Below are 20,240 nucleotides of genomic sequence, written 5' to 3'. Positions count from 1 at the left end.
TGTGGCGGGCCGCATCTGTCCCCCGGACCACCAGTTTGACACCTGTGTCATTCCCAGTCGTTATGGTAATGGGGCGAGAGTATGCTGGCTCATTTGCGACAACAATGGAGATTCCACTGCAACATTATACTCGAAATTGAACTTGGCAGATTGGATTTTGTCTTAAAACATGTTATTTTTATCATAGTAAGAATATTAGCATGATGGCAAACTCAAAATGAACCCACTGAAATGTTTTAAGATGGGATTCTCATATGTGTTCCACAACGTTTTTATTCATATTTTATTCAGGGCTGTATAGACCAACATTAGCAGATGGGTAAGAACATCTTAAGAGCTTCTTTGCAGGGCCAAAAAAGGTAACTCACGACTTGAAAGAAGGCAAGTCCAAAATCTTAGTCACACAAGCTGCTCGTCATGTTATTTGCAGATGTGATTGACTGTTTTGAGAGAAAAATGCGACATAATTTCCACATTGTGCCTTTTGAAGACTTACACATAAAAGTCATCAAAGGATGCGACACTAAATTACTAAAACTTTACATAAATGTCCACTTCACCCTATAAAATGCTCAATTCTGCTTCAATATATGACTGACCATGAAGCGATGTATAAGGTATAAAGCAACATTATACAACAACATATAGATAGGGATAAGGGCCTGATTTACTAAGATCACTCTACTAGATTGCCTGCGCTGTTGGTGGGCGTGTTGTGCGTGATCAACTAAAGTTTCAAATCTTTTACTAATATCCCAAATAGCCGGCACTAAATTACATGTTCACTCGCTCTGACAGCTGGTGCGCGCTGTTGGCAACAGGTGGAAAAATGGTGGAGACTGTCATATTTGACAGAGGGTTTTGCACTTTAAGTACCTCTGATGTTTTTCCCAAACGAAAGGTTGTGAGAGCACTGCAAGCACAAAATTCAGTTAAAAGTTATGGAATTGGAAGTGCTGCGATTGGCTGGCGACCTGTTCAGGGTGTACCCCGCCTCCTACCCGATGATAGCTGGGATAGGCTCCCACGACCCTTGTGAGGATAAACGGCTTAGATAATGGATGGATGGATGGAATTGGAAGTGCGAGCGGAAGAGGCGAAAAAAAACATGACGCTTTCGATGGCGCCGATAATTTGGGGGAAGCCAGCAACAATATAAAACCCAAAACATGGCTTTTAGCTTGCCCCAAGTGGAAAGTGGCAGTTGAATGGATGTGCCCGTCTTGCGTAACCATCCATCCATCCATTCTCTACCGCTTATCCGGGTCGGGTCGCGGGGGCAGTAGCTTCAGCAGGGACGCCCAGACTACCCTCTCCCCAGCCACTTCATCCAGCTCTTCCGGGGGGATCCCGAGGCGTTCCCAGGCCAGCCGAAGGATGTAGTCTCTCCAGCGCGTCCTGGGTCGTCCCCGGGGTCTCCTCCCGGTGGGACATGCCCGGAACACCTCACCAGGGAGGCGTCCGGGAGGCATCCGAATCAGATGCCCCAGCCACCTCATCTGGCTCCTCTCAATGCGGAGGAGTAGCGGCTCTACTCTGAGATCCTCCCGGATGACCGAGCTTCTCACCCTATCTCTAAGGGAGAGCCCGGACACCCTGCGGAGGAAACTCATTTCGGCCGCTTGTATCCGGGATCTTGTTCTTTCGGTCACGACCCACAGCTCATGACCATAGGTGAGGGTAGGAACGAAGATCGACCGGTAAATTGAGAGCTTCGCCTTTCGGCTTAGCGCTTTCTTTACCACAACGGACCGATACAAAGTCCGCATCACTGCAGACGCTGCACCGATCCGCCTGTCGATCTCCCGTTCCATTCTTCCCTCACTCGTGAACAAGACCCCAAGATACTTGAATTCCTCCACTTGGGGCAGGATCTCATCCCCGACCTGGAGATGGCATGCCACCCTTTTCCGACTGAGGACCATGGTCTCAGATTTGGAGGTGCTGATTCTCATCCCAGCCGCTTCACACTCGGCTGCGAACTGCTCCAATGAGAGTTGGAGGTCACGGCTTGATGAAGCCAACAGAACCACATCATCTGCAAAAAGCCGAGATGCAATACTGAGACCACCAAACCGGACCCCCTCTACGCCTCGGCTGCGCCTAGAAATTCTGTCCATAAAAGTTATGAACAGAATCGGCGACAAAGGGCAGCCTTGGCGGAGTCCAACCCTCACCGGGAACGAGTCCGACTTACTGCCGGATATGCGGACCAAACTCTGACTCCGGTCGTACAGGGACCGAACAGCCCGTATCAGGGGGTTCGGTACCCCATACTCCCGAAGCACTCTCCACAGGACTCCCCGAGGGACACGGTCGAACGCCTTCTCCAAGTCCACAAAACACATGTAGACTGGTTGGGCGAACTCCCATGCACCCTCGAGGACCCTGCCGAGGGTGTAGAGCTGGTCCACTGTTCCACGGCCAGGACGAAAACCACACTGCTCCTCCTGAATCTGAGATTCGACTTCCCGACGGACCCTCCTCTCCAGCACCCCTGAATAGACCTTACCAGGGAGGCTGAGCAGTGTGATCCCCCTGTAGTTGGAACACACCCTCCGGTCCCCCTTCTTAAAAAGGGGGACCACCACCCCAGTCTGCCAATCCAGAGGCACTGTCCCCGATGTCCACGCGATGTTGCAGAGGCGTGTCAACCAGGACAGCCCCACAACATCCAGAGCCTTTAGGAACTCCGGGCGAATCTCATCCACCCCCGGGGCCCTGCCACCGAGGAGCTTTTTAACTACCTCGGTGACCTCAAACCCAGAGATAGGAGAGCCCGCCTCAGAGAACTCACACTCTGCTTCCCCATGGGAAGGCGTGTCGGTGGAATTGAGGAGGTCTTCGAAGTATTCTCCCCACCGACTCACAACGTCCCGAGTCGAGGTCAGCAGCGCCCCATCCCCACTATACACAGTGTTGGTGGTGCACTGCTTTCCTCTCCTGAGACGTCGGATGGTGGACCAGAATTTCCTCGAAGCCGTCCGGAAGTCTTTCTCCATGGCCTCACCGAACTCCTCCCATGCCCGGGTTTTTGCTTCAGCGACCACCAGAGCTGCATTCCGCTTGGCCAGCCGGTACCCATCAGCTGCCTCAGGAGTCCCACAGGCCAAAAAGGCCCGATAGGACTCCTTCTTCAGCTTGACGGCATCCCTCACCGTTGGTGTCCACCAACGGGTTCGCGGATTGCCGCCACGACAGGCACCGACCACCTTACGGCCACAGCTCCGGTCGGCCGCCTCAGCAATGGAGGCGCGGAACATGGTCCACTCGGACTCGATGTCCCCCGCCTCCCCCGGAACATGAGCAAAGTTCTGTCGGAGGTGGGAGTTGAAACTCCTTCTGACAGGGGATTCTGCCAGACGTTCCCAGCAGACCCTCACAATACGTTTGGGCCTGCCACGTCGGACCGGCATCTTCCCCCACCATCGGAGCCAACTCACCACCAGGTGGTGATCAGTTGACAGCTCCGCCCCTCTCTTCACCCGAGTGTCTTGCGTAACATTGCGTTTAAAACTTGGGACAGCAAACTTGGAAAACTGCTCTGGGAGAGGCCAGGAGCAATAGTCACCGTGTCCTGAAATGGCCCACAATCAAGCAAAAGCAAGTTGAAGGCAGTTTCGTCAGAAGATATGACATGACTCCCTCATGTGACTAGCTCCAAGTAGAGGTGCAACAATTAATTAATTAATGGACAGCTAATCAATTATCAAATTAATTGACAGCTATTTTGAAAATCTATTAATCGTTTAGATTAATAGAATGTACAATTTAAAGTTGTCCAAATTCTCTCATTTCAGCCTCTCAACAGTAAATATTCTCAGATTTCTGCAGTACTTCATGAAAGCAGATCTTTGTGTTAAATCAAAATAAGACATTTGCAAACCTCTCCTTTCCGCAAACCTCTCCTTTGTGCTCTTCTCTCTCTACACGAACGACTGCACCTCAACGCACCCGGCTGTCAAACTCCTGAAGTTTGCAGATGACACCACTGTCATCGGCCTCATCAAAGACGGTGACGAGTCTGCATATCGACAGGAAGTGGAGCGGCTGGAGCTGTGGTACGGCCGACACAACTTGGAGCTGAACACGCTCAAGACTGTAGAGATGATCGTGGACTTCAGGAGGCATCCTTCGCCACAGCTGCCCCTCACGTTGTCCAGCCGCCTTGCGTCAACCGTCGAGACCTTCAAGTTCCTGGGAATTACAGTCTCTCAGGACCTGAAGTGGGCGATCCATCCTCAAAAAGGCCCAGCAGAGGATGTACTTCCTGCGGCTTCTGAGGAAGCACGGCCTGCCACAGGAGCTGCTGAGGCAGTTCTACACAGCGGTCATCGAATCAGTCCTGTGTTCTTGCATCACAGTCTGGTTTGGTGCTGCTACAAAAAAGGACAAACTCCGACTGCAACGGACAATCAAAACTGCTGAAAGGATTGTCGGTACCCCCCTACCCACCCTTGAGGACTTGTACGCTGCCAGAACTAAGACAAGAGCGTGCAAAATCCTCCCGCACCCTCCGCATCCCGGTCACCGGCTCTTCCGGCTCCTTCCCTCAGGTAGGCGCTACCGATCAATGCAAACTAGAACTAGCAGACATTCCAACAGCTTCTTACCTCTTGCAATCAACTTCTTAAACAGCTAACTTACAATTCCATTGCAACATGCTGCCAATTTTTTTTGTCTGAGTTTGTTGTCACATTTCTGTCGGGACAATTATATATTACTCGTGCACTCACTGTAGTAGTCTCGCCATGCTGCACTATTTGCATATCTGTCGTTGACCAATACTGGCCACTCATGCCAGAGTAGTATCTGCTCCATTTGCACACTGACTGAGGAGTATCTGCAACATTTGCACAATCAACATTGTTCCAGATTATTGTGCTACTAGTCACTTTAAACTGCATACACTCCTTGTAGTCTCGACGACCTTTGCACAATGGCCATTGCCCCGGACTATTGCAATATTAGTCATTCAAACTGCTATAAGTGCTAGAGGACTCTGCATCTTTTTGCACAATTGTCAAAAAAAACAAAAAAAAAATGGTACCGGCATTACCAGATAACTAGCAACCCTTTACTGCTCAGTGATTGTTTTTGGTTTTTTTTGGTCAATGTCTTTATGTCTCAAAAGTGTTCTCTGTCAATCGACTGTCTGTTGTCGTACTAGAGCGGCTCCAACTACCGGAGACAAATTCCTTGTGTGTTTTTTGGACATACTTGGCAAAATAAAGATGATTCTGATTCTGATTCTGATTAGCAATGGTCACCATTTTGCCTATATTCTGACATGCTTGGGATGAAACCAGGAACTAAATCCTAATAAATTTATGGAAGAAGAAAATATACAGGTGTTATGTTAATCAGTGGCGGCTGGTGGAGTTTTCACCAGCAGTCAACAAGGAACCAGGAAGTGCTGCATGCATCGAGCATGAAACGTTCCACTTGTCGATCATCAAACTCTGGACTGGAAGTGGCGCCAGCTGACTCAACTCCATATATGGAGGGTGGGAGGAGTAACAGGCGGTGGAATTCGGTGCCCTACTTTGGCGATATCTTTTGCACTACTGCGCTTGTCACACTTGTAACGAGAGTCTATTGTCGCGTCTGGCGCCCAAAACCGGAAGTGGCAGTATAAAATGAGACGACAGGGATAAACAAATCCATTGTACTCATCATTAAATGTATACTATTTATCCTTATCATCTAAAAATAGACATACAGTATTGCAGATTTTTATTTTTACAATTTGTACAATATTTTGGTGTGATCCATTACTCTTGCTCTCTCTCAATATATTATGTTTCAGCCTGCCATTATATCAAATTTTTTAGGACGATATATTTTCCCCCAAAACTATTATGACAAAGGATAGTATAGTTGATGGGGTTTTTTTCATGCCACTGATATAATGATATTATACAGCATAATAATTCAAGGACATCCTTTTTAAGAACAATTAACTTGCGATTCTAAAGAAGATGAACATTGGCATTGTAATGTAGAATAATAAATAAAATATCTTAGATAAATAAAAATACAAAAATCTGTCTCAAGCTTTGTTCACAATTATTGCACTTAAACAAATTACACAAAATTAAACATTAAACATTTGGCACAAAGGAAGAGAGTCAACACACTAAAGAGGCCCAAAAAATTTCTTACAGCCTGCCAAATTTGAATGAATAAAATGAAAGAAAATAAAAACACCATGCATGTACTAGAAAGCATTTGGGCTTTGTCACTGTCCGCAAATCAAATGCCATACTTTTTAATATCACTGTTATTTTTTATTCCTTATTTGTATTTATTGTATGACTGTTATCATGTTATGTACTGTATAATTTCTGCTGCCTCTTGGCTTTTGAAAAAGAGATTTTATTACTCAATAATTTTTTGCCTGGTTAAATAAAGGATAAATAAAATGTAAAATAAGGCCCGCCCTCATGATGCTGGACTGTGATGTGAGATCTTCACCTATCAATCAAGTGATGCGCAAAATTAGTTCGCCAAAGTCAATTACTGCCTGAATATTTATAACGTGTGCCGCTGTGGTTATGGTTTATAAACAGTTAACATTCCTGTGTGTGTGTGTGTGTGTCTGTGTGTGTGTGCGTGTCTGCATGCGTGTGTGCATGCGTGTTATGTGGGGAACACACACACAACTTTGAGTGCTGATGTTTTAACGATGTTGCTGCGGTCAAGTGAGCTCCAGCCCTTAGCTTGTTAGCTTGTAGGTTAGCTAATGTACTAAACAGTTAACTTTCCCTTTGTCTTAGTTATGTGAATCTACAGTGCAAACGCTGTTCTGCCAGCGGTTTGCTGCGTGTGTTACCACAATAAAAATGTATAGAGTCCAGAAAAAACTCCTGTGTCCAATGTATGGAGCGATAACCCGCCCTACTCTGCCTCTGATTGGCTAGCACTAAGACAGGATTTGTACTTTTGATTCACTGTGTGTGTGGATGCACTTCACCAACACACACACACACACACACACACACACACACACACACATACGTAGGGCCTGCCCTACATATTAAACCACGTCTTAAATCACGCATGCTTCATGCGTCCCTGCTTTTTGTGTACGCACATCAAATCAGATCCCTGAATACAGATAGATATATTTTGAATATTTTTATCTAAATACTTCATTTTCATTATTTTTAACTTGTGTCCTTTTCAAGGTGACTCAGCAGCAGTGGGGCAGCACCCTAGCGCCATCTTTTGACCAGCAACCACTGATTTTAATATATTATGGGGGGAAAAAAATAATTATTTGTAAGTGACAAATAATTAATGCAGCCCTATGGGAGGCACAAGCCAGTGCAAACTGTAGGTCGGTCCCAAGCCCGGATAAATGCAGAGGGTTGTGTCAGGAAGGGCATCCGGCTTAAAACATTGTCAAACAAATATGAGCGTTCATCCAAAGAATTCAACCTCACAGGACAGGAAATCATACAAGGAAAAAGGTTAGCTAAGAAGAAGTGGGACACTGAGATGACCGAGGAGAGGCGAAAGGAATACATTGAGATGCGACATAGGGCAAAGGTAGTGGTGGCAAAGGACAAACAAGAGGCATATGATGACATGTATGCCAGGTTGGACACTAAAGAAGGCGAAAAGGATCTATACAAATTGGCCAGACAGAGGGATAAAGATGGGAAGAATGTGCAGCAGGTTAGGGTGATTAAGGATAGAGATGGAAATGTGTTGACTGGTGCCAGTAGTGTGCTAGATAGATGGAAAGACTACTTCGAGGAGTTGAAGAATGAGGAAAATGAGAGAGAAGGGAGAGTAGAAGAGGCAAGTGTGGTGGACCAGGAAGTGGCAATGATTAGTAAGGGGGAAGTTAGAAAGGCATTAAAGAGGATGAAAAATAGAAAGGCAGTTGGTCCTGATGACATTCCTGTAGAGGTATGGAAGCATCTCGGAGAAGTGGCTGTGGAGTTTTTGACCAGCTTGTTCAATAGAATTCTAGCATGTGAGAAGATGCCTGAGGAATGGAGGAAAAGTGTGCTGGTGCCTATTTTTAAGAACAAGGGTGATGTGCAGAGCTGTGGGAACTATAGAACGAAGTTATGGAAAAGAGTAGTGGAGGCTAGATTCAGGACAGAAGTGAGTATTTGCGAGCAACAGTATGGTTTCATGCCTAGAAAGAGTACCACAGATGCATTATTTGCCTTGAGGATGTTGATGGAAAAGTAAAGAGAAGGTCAGAAGGAGCTACATTGTGTCTTTGTAGATCTAGATCTAGGTCTATAACAGAGAACCCAGAGAGGAACTGTGGTACTGCATGCGGAAGTCTGGAGTGGCAGAGAAGTATCTTAGAATAATATAGGACATGAACAGCGGTGAGGTGTGCTGTAGGTGTGACAGACGAATTTAAGGTGGAGGTGGGACTGCATCAGGGATCAGCCCTGAACCCCTTCCTGTTTGCAGTGGTGATGGATAGGCTGACAGATGAAGTTAGACTGGAATCTCCGTGGACCATGATGATCGCAGATGACATTGTGATCTGCAGTGAAAGCAGGGAGCAGGTGGAGGAACAGTTAGAAAGATGGAGGCATGCACTGGAAAGCAGAGGAATGAAGATTAGCCGAAGTAAGACAGAATATATGTGCATGAATAGAGGCGTGGAGGGGGAAGAGTGAGGCTACAGGGAGACGAGATAGCAAGGGTGGAGGACTTTAAATACTTGGGGTCAACCATCCAGAGCAATGGTGAGTGTGGTCAGGAAGTGAAGAAACGGGTCCAAGCAGGTTGGAACGGGTGGAGGAAGGTGTCAGGTGTGTTATGTGATGAGAGTCTCTGCTAGGATGAAGGGCAAAGTTTATAAAACAGTGGTGAGGCCAGCCATGACGTACTGATTAGAGTCAGTGGCACTGAAGAGACAACAGGAAGCAGAGCTAGAGGTGGCAGAAATAAAGATGTTGAGGTTCGCTCTCGGCGTGACCAGGTTGGATAAAATTAGAAATGAGCTCATCAGAGGGACAGCCAAGGTTCGATGTTTTGGAGAGAAAGTTAGAGAGAGCAGACTTCGATGGTTTGGACACGTCCAGAGGAGAGAGAGTGAGTATATTGGTAGAAGGATGATGAGGATGGAGATGCCAGTCAAGAGAGCTAGAGGAAGACCAAAGAGAAGGTTGATGGATGTCGTGGGGGAAGACATGAGGGCAGTTGGTGTTCGAGAGGAGGATGCAGGAGATAGGCTTACATGGAAAAGGATGACAAGCAGTGGCGACCCCTAACGGGACAAGCCGAAAGGAAAAGAAGAAGTAAGTGACAAATAATTGAACCTGAAGCAGCTTCAGAAGTCTATATCAAACTAGTAGCCCTTATTAATTAGTATCCAATCATTAGCTCTGTTTCAAAACGTTTGGAGAATCCATCACTCCCTCTCCTGTGATTTTGCTTAATTTTTTATTTGGTTTTTGTTTCATCATTTAACAGCCTTTATTTTTGTCAAAGTTAACCTGATGTTTTAATTATTTTAAGGCTTTGCTACGCTGTAACTCTTTTACACCTGCGATTAAAACTACTTCAATGATGAAATATTTATTTCGACTTTAAGAATAGTTGGACATCTGCTGCATACATTAGTAAAAACGAAAAAAAACAACAACAAAAAAGAATGATATGTATATTACTGTGTTTGGCAAAATGCAAATACATGTCTACAGTATGTCTGTATTAATTATTTCTCTCTCGGGCAGTAGCAATGAAGTAGATGTTTGTGGAAAAAAAATGACAGCTATAAAAATAAACAAATGCCACTGACCCATAATTGAATATAACTGAATTAAAAGGCAAATTCAATTACTCAATTAGTCTACTGAAGGTTGTTTTATGATGCTATTTTCTAACAGCTCTGGCCTCATGGCCTTTTTTTTCCATTTAGGAAAATCTCCAACTGGCTGTGTGTGTGGAATTACACCCTAGGATCCAAGCAGGCCAGGCACACAGAAAAGAAAACAGCTGTCAGACAATGAATTACTGTTCTGTGACCAGACAAGTGCTTCTCTGAGGATTGGATGAGGAAGCTGGAAGTGTGTAAAGAATCACACACATGGACACACACTCTGTCACGTGCACATGTATACGCGTATCGTACAGTCTCCTATACCTGTACACCGGATACAAGTGCACTTTTCTTATCTTGTCTGAAGTATGGTGAAATTTCTATTAAATGACATTGTTCAGCACTGCAGTCCAAAGTAAGCTTAGCGGACTTCCCACCGTATATAAACATAACGATTTTCCAAAAATGCTTTTCTTTTTCTGGTGAAGGCTGGAGAAGGTCTGCACACGCAGCTCCTTTTGGCAGAAGCGTGGCTTTGCAGTACAAACAGTGCACATCCTCAGACTGACCTCTGTGAACCGAGCCGGCGGCTCCACACACAGATCCCAGAGCCTGGAAATCTCAATGCAGCCTCTCACACACGACTGTGAGCGACTGAAACCCACTGGCCTGTCGGCATAGAGAAGCCTCTTTCAGAAACCTTCACTGGAGGCCTCTATGTATTTAAAATATTTGTCTAATATAGGCATTCAGATCAGCCACATTTGGATATTTTACAGTGTTACTGCTCACAAGAATTATTCCAAGGGAATTACTATTTTCAATGTCATTCTTTGGTTGGTTTGTTAACTAGTGGAATCACTTAAAACCCGAATAACCGATTTACATCAAACTTTGTGGAGCTGTAGCATGTGCCAAGGAAGTAACCATTAAATGTTGACGTGTGCGGATGCAAATATGAAAGTCTTGTCCATCGATTGCTAACACCTGACATCAGGTGTTTCCTTTATTCCACTGGCCTGCAGCAAATTCTAATATAATTTTTAAAAAATGGTTGCGATAAAGTTCCAATGAAAAGAAAGGCAACACATTGTTTTTCAAATTAAAATAAAAAATGAAAACAAATGAATGTTACAAGACATAACACATTATTTGTAATTCAGTTTTTAAAATATAAAAGTGTTTAATGAGACATTTACATACACGATTTTTGATTAAAATTGTACATAAATATGAATGTTCCCAGATATAACACTATTATTTTATTTGTGAAATATTTTAGGTTGAATGTCATAATATCCAGATATCACTTACGAGGGCTGTTGGAAACGTTTGTGGCCTATGGTACAAAGGAATTTTTTATGACAAATTCAAACATCGACATTTGCTGTATTCGCCTGATTTGACTCTCTCGGGTTGCTATCTATTCAGCAAGATGAAAGAAGAGCTCAGCGGTCAACATTTCACCACTGATGATGACATCATTGACAGTGAAGACGAGTATTGGGGGGGCCGAGACTCAAGCGTCTATGGAGAGGGGGATCTGTAAACTCCATGACCGCTGGAATAAGTGTGTAAACTTACAAAGGGACTACGTTGAAAAAGGAATTTTTTTCAATTTGTCATGAAAAAATGTGGACCATAGGCCACAAACCTTTCAATCACCCCTCATAAGTTTATAATTTAGTTTGTTTCGATAACATTAATATATTCACTAAGTTTTTCTTTTGTCACTGGTAACGCCAAACTGAGATTTTAGATTTTGTTTTTCTGTAAATATGTTTAATTGCGTAGGGTACAGTATGTTACTAAAGCAGAAATGGAATGGATTGAATTGAATTTTAGCTTATTTTATAAACACAAGGTGAAGTGCTGTGGTGAGCAAATGGGGGGCCGGAGGGGTGGTGGCCCCAGGAATCCAGCTCAGGGAGGGCATCCAAAATGGATTGGGTGGGCATTTAAAAAAAAAAAAAAAAAAAAAAACACCACCACTTTGTACCCCACCTCTCGCCCAAAGTCAAGTGGGATAGGCTCCATCCCACCCGCAACCCTCATGAGGACAAGCGTGATAGAATATTGATGTATGGATATTAACCTCACGTGGTAAATGAACTCCCACCACATACTGTATATTGAGAGACTGCTGTGTTGCTTTTCACCAAATATTTTATTATGAACATGCTGAAGAAAACACCTGGTTCTTTCCCCCCTCTTGAATAATACAATGTGTGTAACAGAGACCCAAGTACTGTCTTCCTCCACTACAGAGTCAAACTGTGCGTGAGCTCATCACCAAATAATGCTGGAAGGAGCATCTACACTCCTTAAACAGAGATTTGAGATGGGTTGAAAGTTTCCACCCTTCAGAGAAACACAAGATAAGTTATCTGGTGTTAGTGGGTGCATGCAATACGTCATATAAATAACAGTCCCATACGCCAACTACAATGCTTGTCATTTATTCACACTTTCTACATTCATATTAATATAATCTCCATTCAACCCATCATAGTGCACATGGCAAGCACACTCTGGGGGGGGGGGGGGGGGGGGGTGACTTATAGCTCCCAGGTTTCGTGGCTTTCTCCAGGGCACCACAGCCGTGGGTGTAAACCAGGATCCTCACAGAGGCATTGTCATTACTCTGACATGGCTGCCTAAAAAAAAACAAAACAAAAAAACAATTACCGAATTCCTGTAAAGAACATAATGACTCTCCATTGTCTCAATAAACGTCCCATTATTTGAATGGAACAACACTAATTTGAAACTGTAATATTTTCTGGCACATTTACAACCCATGAAGCAAACAGTATGATTCTCCATGTGCTGCTAACTGGCTGCAATGAGCAACACGTGTTGAGCTGCCCAAAACACTATATTTTCCAAATAGCTGCGCATAAACACCACACGGCATATAAACCAGTCGGCAAGATGGCTTATTTTGGAACTGTCGTGGTAGTCTCTGCGCATGCAATGTTGTCAACGCTTTTTTTTTTTATTCTATAAATTTTACCAATTTAGGTCTGATGCTCAAATAGATATTTCATATATATCTGTAAATGCAAACCTGATGTCAAGTCAAAGGTTTGGAGCACTGCCTGGTTCGCAATGCCAGTTCTGTCTGTCTGTCTGTGGTGCTCATTGTGTCCCTTCCTCACATGGTGTAGCACTGTCTTCCCATTCCACAAATACTAGATTAATTGTTGTCATATCATGTTGTTGTAGCTCAGCTGCGAGGCTGTGACACACAAGAAAGTTCCCCGCACACAGCGTCAGTCCCGGCCGGTAATGGTGGCTGCTGACGAGGCTCCGTGGGTTTCTCGGCCTTATTGCACAGCAGGCAGCTACAACTGTCCGTCAAAATATGTCTTTTCGTGAAATCGGACCGCTGTGCAAAAAAGATTGGGAACTGCTGCCCTAGAGAAGTTCACCTAATCATATATATATATACATATATATATATATATATATATATATATATATATATATATATATATATATTTATACATATATATATATATATATATATATATATATATATATATATATATATATATATATACAGAATGCAAGGTACGAAGAAATATGAAATTTGTCTAAATAAATGTCTATTGCTACAGCTCAGGCTGATTAACAGCATAAAATGTAAAGCATATGCAAAAAGACCTAAAAGGGGAAAACAAACCCGTTATAAGGTCATTAAACCAAAAAAACAAGTTTTATGCCTTTATTTGTAGAGAAAATAAGTAAGTGATGGATAGGACGTATATCTACAAATGGACATAAGTTCATCCAGTGAGGGCAAAGGGTCATGAAAAACCTAAGCACAAACAAACAACCATTCACACTTATGGGCAATTTAAAGTTTTTGGTTAACCCACCATGCATGTTTTGGGATATGGGAGGAAACCGCAGTAGCCAGAGAAAACCCATGCAGGCACAGGGAGAGCATGAGGCCAGGATTTGAACCCCGGTCCTCAGAACTGTGAGGCAGATGTGCTGACCAGTCGTCCACCGTGCCACCCCCCATGATTTATGTCATAATGAAATAAAAACACAAACTTTACATTTTAAATTAGCAGTGACTTCCCACATCAACATACTGTAAGTTTAGCCTCTTAAGTGATTCTCACTTTCGGCGACAACCTGATTGAAATAAATACGACAAGCACGCATAGATCGAAAAAGTGCTTTTTGTAGTCCTGAAAATAATAGTTTCACCCTTGAGACTTAAGTCAGCAATACTCACCGTTGCACGATGGTGTCAGTTAGGAACAGTCGACTTGAATTCATTTTGAAACAATGCTGTCTTTTCCCATCTCCGAAATGAAGCACCTATTTTTCTCATCTGGACCCAATGACGTTTTCCACAAAGGTTAAGCAAAGGTTGTATAAAGGTTCCGAAATTTACGGTAACATTTTGACGAGTCTTTGTATGTCGGGGAGGATGTGCACGCACAAGCCAGCATGTCTGGGCTCTACGTACGACTCTTGTTTCGAAAAAATAACTAAATAAATGTGAAAGTATGAGTAGTTCCCCGATGCCCTACTTGGAGAATCAGTTGAAGTTGTACGACTTACATAAGATAAAGCCTCTAACCTCATTGACACTAATCTCCGAGACGAGATCACCTTCCATCCCACCTCTGGTGTGTGTTCGTCTTCCAGTCTATCTCCCTCTCGCACCTGGTGCCTCAAACCATTCAGCTCTTTTAGCACCTTATTTTCATCACAATTGATACAATTGTTCTTTTTCAGGACTCATGAGAAAAGACCAGACGTCATCCGCGTTCTCCCTCGCCACACCGAGACCCGCTGTCTGCCTCTTTTGTTCCTGTGTCCTGTGTACTGTACATTTAGTTCAACTCATAACCCTACACAAGTCAACTACTTTCACAGTTTAGCGCACTCATATCTAGCTCGACTGCTAAACATGATTTAAACAGTAAATAGAATAGCTTATTAAAGGTTGAAACTGTAATGAAACTTGGTTTCAGTTTGGCATTGCTTGGCTAACTTTAAAGAGGTAAGTATTTCAACATTTCTGCAGAGTTGGGATTGTAGTGGTTATTACAGACTGTTAAATGATGACACCCAGTGAATTTAATGAGATCCACTCAAGCTTGGTTTTGATCTCAGCTGTCTTTTTTGGCATCTGCTTGCAATTCGGTGCTTGGTGGTGGTGAACAAAGAGTCAAAACAGCAACTTTATTTCCAAAACAAGAGTTGAAAGTTGTAGGAAAACTTCACAGTACAAATTTGATATTGCATACAACGTTCCATAAGTCTGACTAGAATAGATCCATGTTGCAGTTTTACAAATTCTATAGGATGACGGTCACAAGTCAGGCTCTGCAGTGTGAATTTAACACTGAAGCAGGGCCAATATTATCTACACCTGCACAATCTAATGAGCTCTAACACAAAACCCATCAAAGTAATAACTTTGCATTGTGTTTGTTTTATTTATATTCTCAGTAAAGGGCATTGAATGCCATCTACTGCTTCTTCTCCTTTCTTCTTCTTCTTCTATCTGACTAGTGGAGATATGGCTGCTCTTTTATTTAACAAGCCCTTTTTAAAAGAGGAGAAAAATCTTAGCCCTTCTTCCCCAGGTAATCTTACTTCACAGCAAGAGTCTAAAGTAAATGTATTGGTCAATGTGTGCTGGTGTGTTTTGTCCCCCCCCCCATTACTGTTATCAAGAACAGTAGTCTAATGTGGGTCTGACGGTCTGTGACCTGACACTGAGATTCATCCCAACTTTATACAGCATCTCTTTAATGGGTGCTAACAGTTTGTAAATGTCATCCCGCTGGAATTTGTTTACATGTTTGCTCTCATAATGTCTGCACTTTCTTATCACTCCCCCTAAGCAAGAAAAAAAAAAAAAGTGTAAGTTTGAAAATCCCAATTACTGAGACTAGACACCACATTTAAAAATCCCCACGGGCGACCAGAACCTTACCAGTCCAAAAGCCATCAGTATGGTAAAGCCAGCCTCCAAACCTTAGCGTCTCCATAAAAACTTCCATCTGGAAAATATTCTTCACTCCAACTGGGAGGGAAAACGACGAGAAATCCCAAGAAGAAGGTCACTCTCCAACCCCTGCAGTGGAAAAGACATCGGAGAATAGCCAAGCTCGCAGACAATCAGGAAGGACAAACTGGAGGATAAATGAAAAATATCTAAACTATGCAGCTGTCCTGTTTACTCAAAGGTAAAACAGATAATTATGCAAGTATTCACTCGGTGGTCCGTTTTAGCTCTCACCCTCCTCCTGCCGGCTCTTGAAGGCACGTCAGTGTGGTCTTTCACAACTCAGACAACTGGAAAGTTAAAATCACAGCCCCCTCAAATTAAAAGGGATTTATTGTTTGATGCTCCAGCTCAAATTAAGGAGCTTGGATTCGGGTCCTTTGGTGCTGCTGTTCCTACATAAATGAGAAGGGCTCTAAACATAGGAATTAGTAAACATGGTTGTGCTTGAAAGTAGAATTGGGAGACATAAAGCTTTAAGTACAAATACAAACTCCTACTTGCTCGTCTGTGGTCAAATTTGAATGTACTGTTTAATCTGACATACTTTTCTAAATATAGTTCCTGGTCCCACTTAAGATTTCAAGGGAAACCCCCATGTTGGCTTTCACACCCGTCACCCATCATGGGTAGATTGGTAGTAGTGCTTGCACTCGCACTCTGAAACCCTATTTGCGATTCGTATTGACAGTAATGAATGATTAGAGGATCACAATCAAATTGTTACTCCTTGTACTTTTCTGAAGTAATAGTAATAAAATAGTATAAAATGTTATGCGTGCAGCTCATTGGAGCTAGGCTAATGCAATACTTTACTTTAATACTTTAAAGTGATTATACAGTAATTAACTACAGTTTCCACTGCATCATGGCATTTTGGTGAACGTCACACAGAGAATTTAGTGTATTTTGTTGCAGAAGCCGTGTGGTTCCCAGCATGCATTGCACCTTGAAATGTTGAACTGTTGCCGCAATAAAGGCGTTAAGCCTTAATGTTCATGAACAATGAGGAGTAACGTAACATGAATAATGTGTTTTTATGTTCCTGTAGGTCATTGAATATGTGTTTTATTTAACTTTCGTATTCCATTTATGTTGCACTTTGTTTTCATGAAGCTCCCACTGTGGGTTGTGTGCGATAGAGTGACATCCCGGTTAGTTCAGCTGTATGCTAAGCTAACTGTTACCTGGTAACTTTTCAACTGCATTTGTGTGAATTTTCTTATGATTACTCACTTCTTCTGCCTGCCAAAAGAGCTCTGTTTTTCTTTTGTGACTCATCAGCACCACAATGAATAAAAACATTGATTAAAAAATAACTCTGGTTAAAGACTGTAAGGTCAACCAAAATCCCATGATGCACTGGAAACTATATTTAATTAAAGTATAATCAGTTTCCAGTATTTCACAGCATGGTATGTGGTAAATAACTTTAGAATTTACAGCAATGATGTCTAACTGTACTATATGTTCCCAGCATGCATTGTAATTTACTTGGCTCCAGTGTTTTAGCAATTTGCCGTTAAAATGTGAGAGCTATACTGTGTCACGCAATGTGACACATGATGTTGTTGGACGAACACCAAGGATGTTTTTTCTCAGATAATTTTATATCTAGAACATAATCACATGCACTTTACGGTTGTTAGAGAAGCCAGGTCTTTATAAAGCAAACCCAAAATAAGTGATAGGAGACAATGTGGCCTTTTCTTTGCAGTTTGCAAGCTGCATTTTTCCTGTACCGGAAAACTGTTACGATATATGAGCCAATACTGTGGGGACTGAAAATTCCACTGCCGTTGCGAGAGTTTAGAACAGTGGCTATCGAAAGATAAACTCTGAGCGTGTACAGTATTTTTCTTTTTCTTTGGACTTCTGTTGCTTTTTGCAACGAGCACAGACTCAGACATTGACATGTAGAACAATCTTCACCAGGCCATTGGCACTAGTTAAAGTAAAGATAGTTGAGTTGTAGAGTTTTCATTGTTTTCAAGGTTTACAGTGCTTCCCTTTACACTTGTGTGACAAGTTAAGAATGTTGTAAATTAGATGCATGAGTCACATCTGTAATACAAATCACTTTCCCATTTGACGTTCATCATTTGTTAGAGTAGGGATTTTTCAGACCAATATCCACTCTTGAGTACTCACCGATACTGATAACAAGTACCAAGTACCGATGACACTGGTACTTTGGAAACATAACATTTTTATTAACACCGTGACAGAAAATTGTAAACAAAGACCTGTCTTTCTTTCTGATGCAGGATGATTTTGCCGAAGTGTCAAATCGCTGCAGTGCCGCCATTATGTACTGTAAGCGGTTATGATGGTAACAGAGTATTTCATTCATTTGCTTTGTAATTAATAGTTTCAATATTCGAGGTCCAATAAATCTAAACTCGGAGCACCTGGAAATTTGCTAACTATATACAAGCCATTTATGATTGGTTTGCGTATGAAAATGACTAATCAGATTTAGTCTGTCAGCCATGATTGTTATGGCTCGGGGAAATAACTCTAATGCCCTTAAGTGACAGTGATAATTATCTTATCACGTCGACAACAAGTGTATATTGTATAGCACTGTGTCATACGTTGAATCTTCTGACATTTTTTTCTACATAAATTGTTATGTGCCATGTGGGACTGTCAACTTTATTGTAAATAGTTTCATTTCAATCTGACATATGTTAGCCGGTTGGACTCTGGTCCATATGCGCCTTAGACCTGATCGTCAATGCATTACTATGAGGGGGATAATTTGATGAGCAGGCAGAGATATTCCTTGTAAAAGAGCATGAATCTTTGTTGTGTGGATGCAAATCCCCTCACATTCGGCTTCAGAGCTGTCTGGCAGTAGCCTACTTCTGTATGAGTTTCTGCTTGGTCCTGCTGGGCCCAACAGGCCCCTCACAGCTGGGGACCGATCTAAAAAGCTGCTGAATGGCAACGTCAGTGAAAAGAGACACTCTCTTCTTTTTTTGTGAGCAAAGTTTGGATGCATTTAGAGTTGGTTTCTTCCTGAATTCTATACACAACGCAGCATCATAACATCTTTCAGCCACATAAATATATGTTTGGCTCCACTGGCAAGTGGCCTATCTCTGCCTTCACATGTGACCAAAAATCCTTCAAAGGTCAGTAAAAGGATTGAGCAGGCAAGTACAGTTTTTTCAGTGAAAGATTAAAATTTTTACTTTGAATACATCGTTCCACAAATTTTGTTAAAGTTATGTTGCCCCACCGTAAAGCAACAATATTTTCCAAATAAGAAAGAGAATCATCCTCACAGAGACACACCGCTCGAACCTCAGTCTGAGTCTCATTTTGAATGGTAATGTGTGTTTTTGTTGTTTTTTTTATTCATGCGCAATATAATTTTGGGGAACGTTTTCGGGAAATACACGTCATACTTTCAGATTCACTTTAAACGCATGTTTTTCAGTGTTAACCTAACCTAACCCTTATTATATGGACATGATAAGGTAGCAACTGCTTATCCTGTCCCTCAAGAGTTCCATTACCGTATTTTTGCGACCATATGGCGCACCGTATTATTGGGCGCAGGCATGGTGAAACATACGCTAGCTTAAAACATTCGGTAGCATGCATGCACGCTAACGCATTCGCTAGCATGCATGCTAGCGTATGTTTTTAAAAAGGTAGCGGGAGCAAAACTGAGTTCGGTTGTACTTTATTGAAGTATTTAACGATGTACTCACGTTATTTTTTTATCAATCCTCATCCATAAATCCATCAAAGTCCTCATCTTCTGTATCCGAAATGAACAGCAGGGCAAGTTCTCCATCAAACACGCCAGGTTCCCTCTCGTCATTGTTGGAGTCAGTCTCGTTGCCGGTGGGCTGTTCAGCAATGATGCCGGCGTTTCCTGCTTCCTCCACTTGCGAACCATGGATTCGTTGATCTTGAATTCGATTCGCATGTTCCTCGGCGTAACTGATAGCTTGCAGTTTAAACTGTGCTCTGTGTCTCTTCGTAGGTGCCATTTTTGGGGAGGTCCTTAGCCAAACCGATGTTGTTTTGCACACTGTGGGCGTGCCTTTAGTGTCCTCTGTCACGCGTACCCTTCCCCCTTTAACGTCCTTATGCTGTCCTCAGTCACGTTCGCCTTTCCTCTATATAAGCAGCGTGTCGGCAGGAAATGCTCCCAGTCCGTCAAGCGGAGCGCTCATCGAAGTCACACAACAACATTTACAGATTTGGGAACTTGGTGCACACATAAGGCGCGTCGCATTATAAGGCGCCCCGTCCATTTTGGGGAAAATTTAAGACTTTTAAGTGCGCCTAATGGTCATGAAAACACGGTAATTCAAACCTTTCAGTTGAAATTATTACATACAATAAAGTTGTGGTAGTGCCATTAATAAA

General features: G+C 42.8%; 1 long non-coding RNA gene across 1 annotated transcript; it reads left to right on the top strand.

The window, feature by feature from the left end:
• Positions 1 to 8,786: 8,786 nt before the first annotated feature.
• Positions 8,787 to 12,016, top strand: LOC133480113 (uncharacterized). Its single transcript, XR_009789187.1, has 3 exons — positions 8,787 to 9,281; positions 9,905 to 10,052; positions 10,294 to 12,016. It is a non-coding gene; the product is annotated as an uncharacterized LOC133480113 (long non-coding RNA).
• The last annotated feature ends 8,224 nt before the right edge of the window (positions 12,017 to 20,240 follow it).

This window comes from Phyllopteryx taeniolatus, chromosome 6 (genome assembly GCF_024500385.1).
Source record: "Phyllopteryx taeniolatus isolate TA_2022b chromosome 6, UOR_Ptae_1.2, whole genome shotgun sequence".
Lineage (NCBI taxonomy): Eukaryota > Metazoa > Chordata > Actinopteri > Syngnathiformes > Syngnathidae > Phyllopteryx > Phyllopteryx taeniolatus.
Note: the sequence above shows the minus strand (reverse complement) of the source record. Positions and strands in the feature narration are given on the sequence as shown.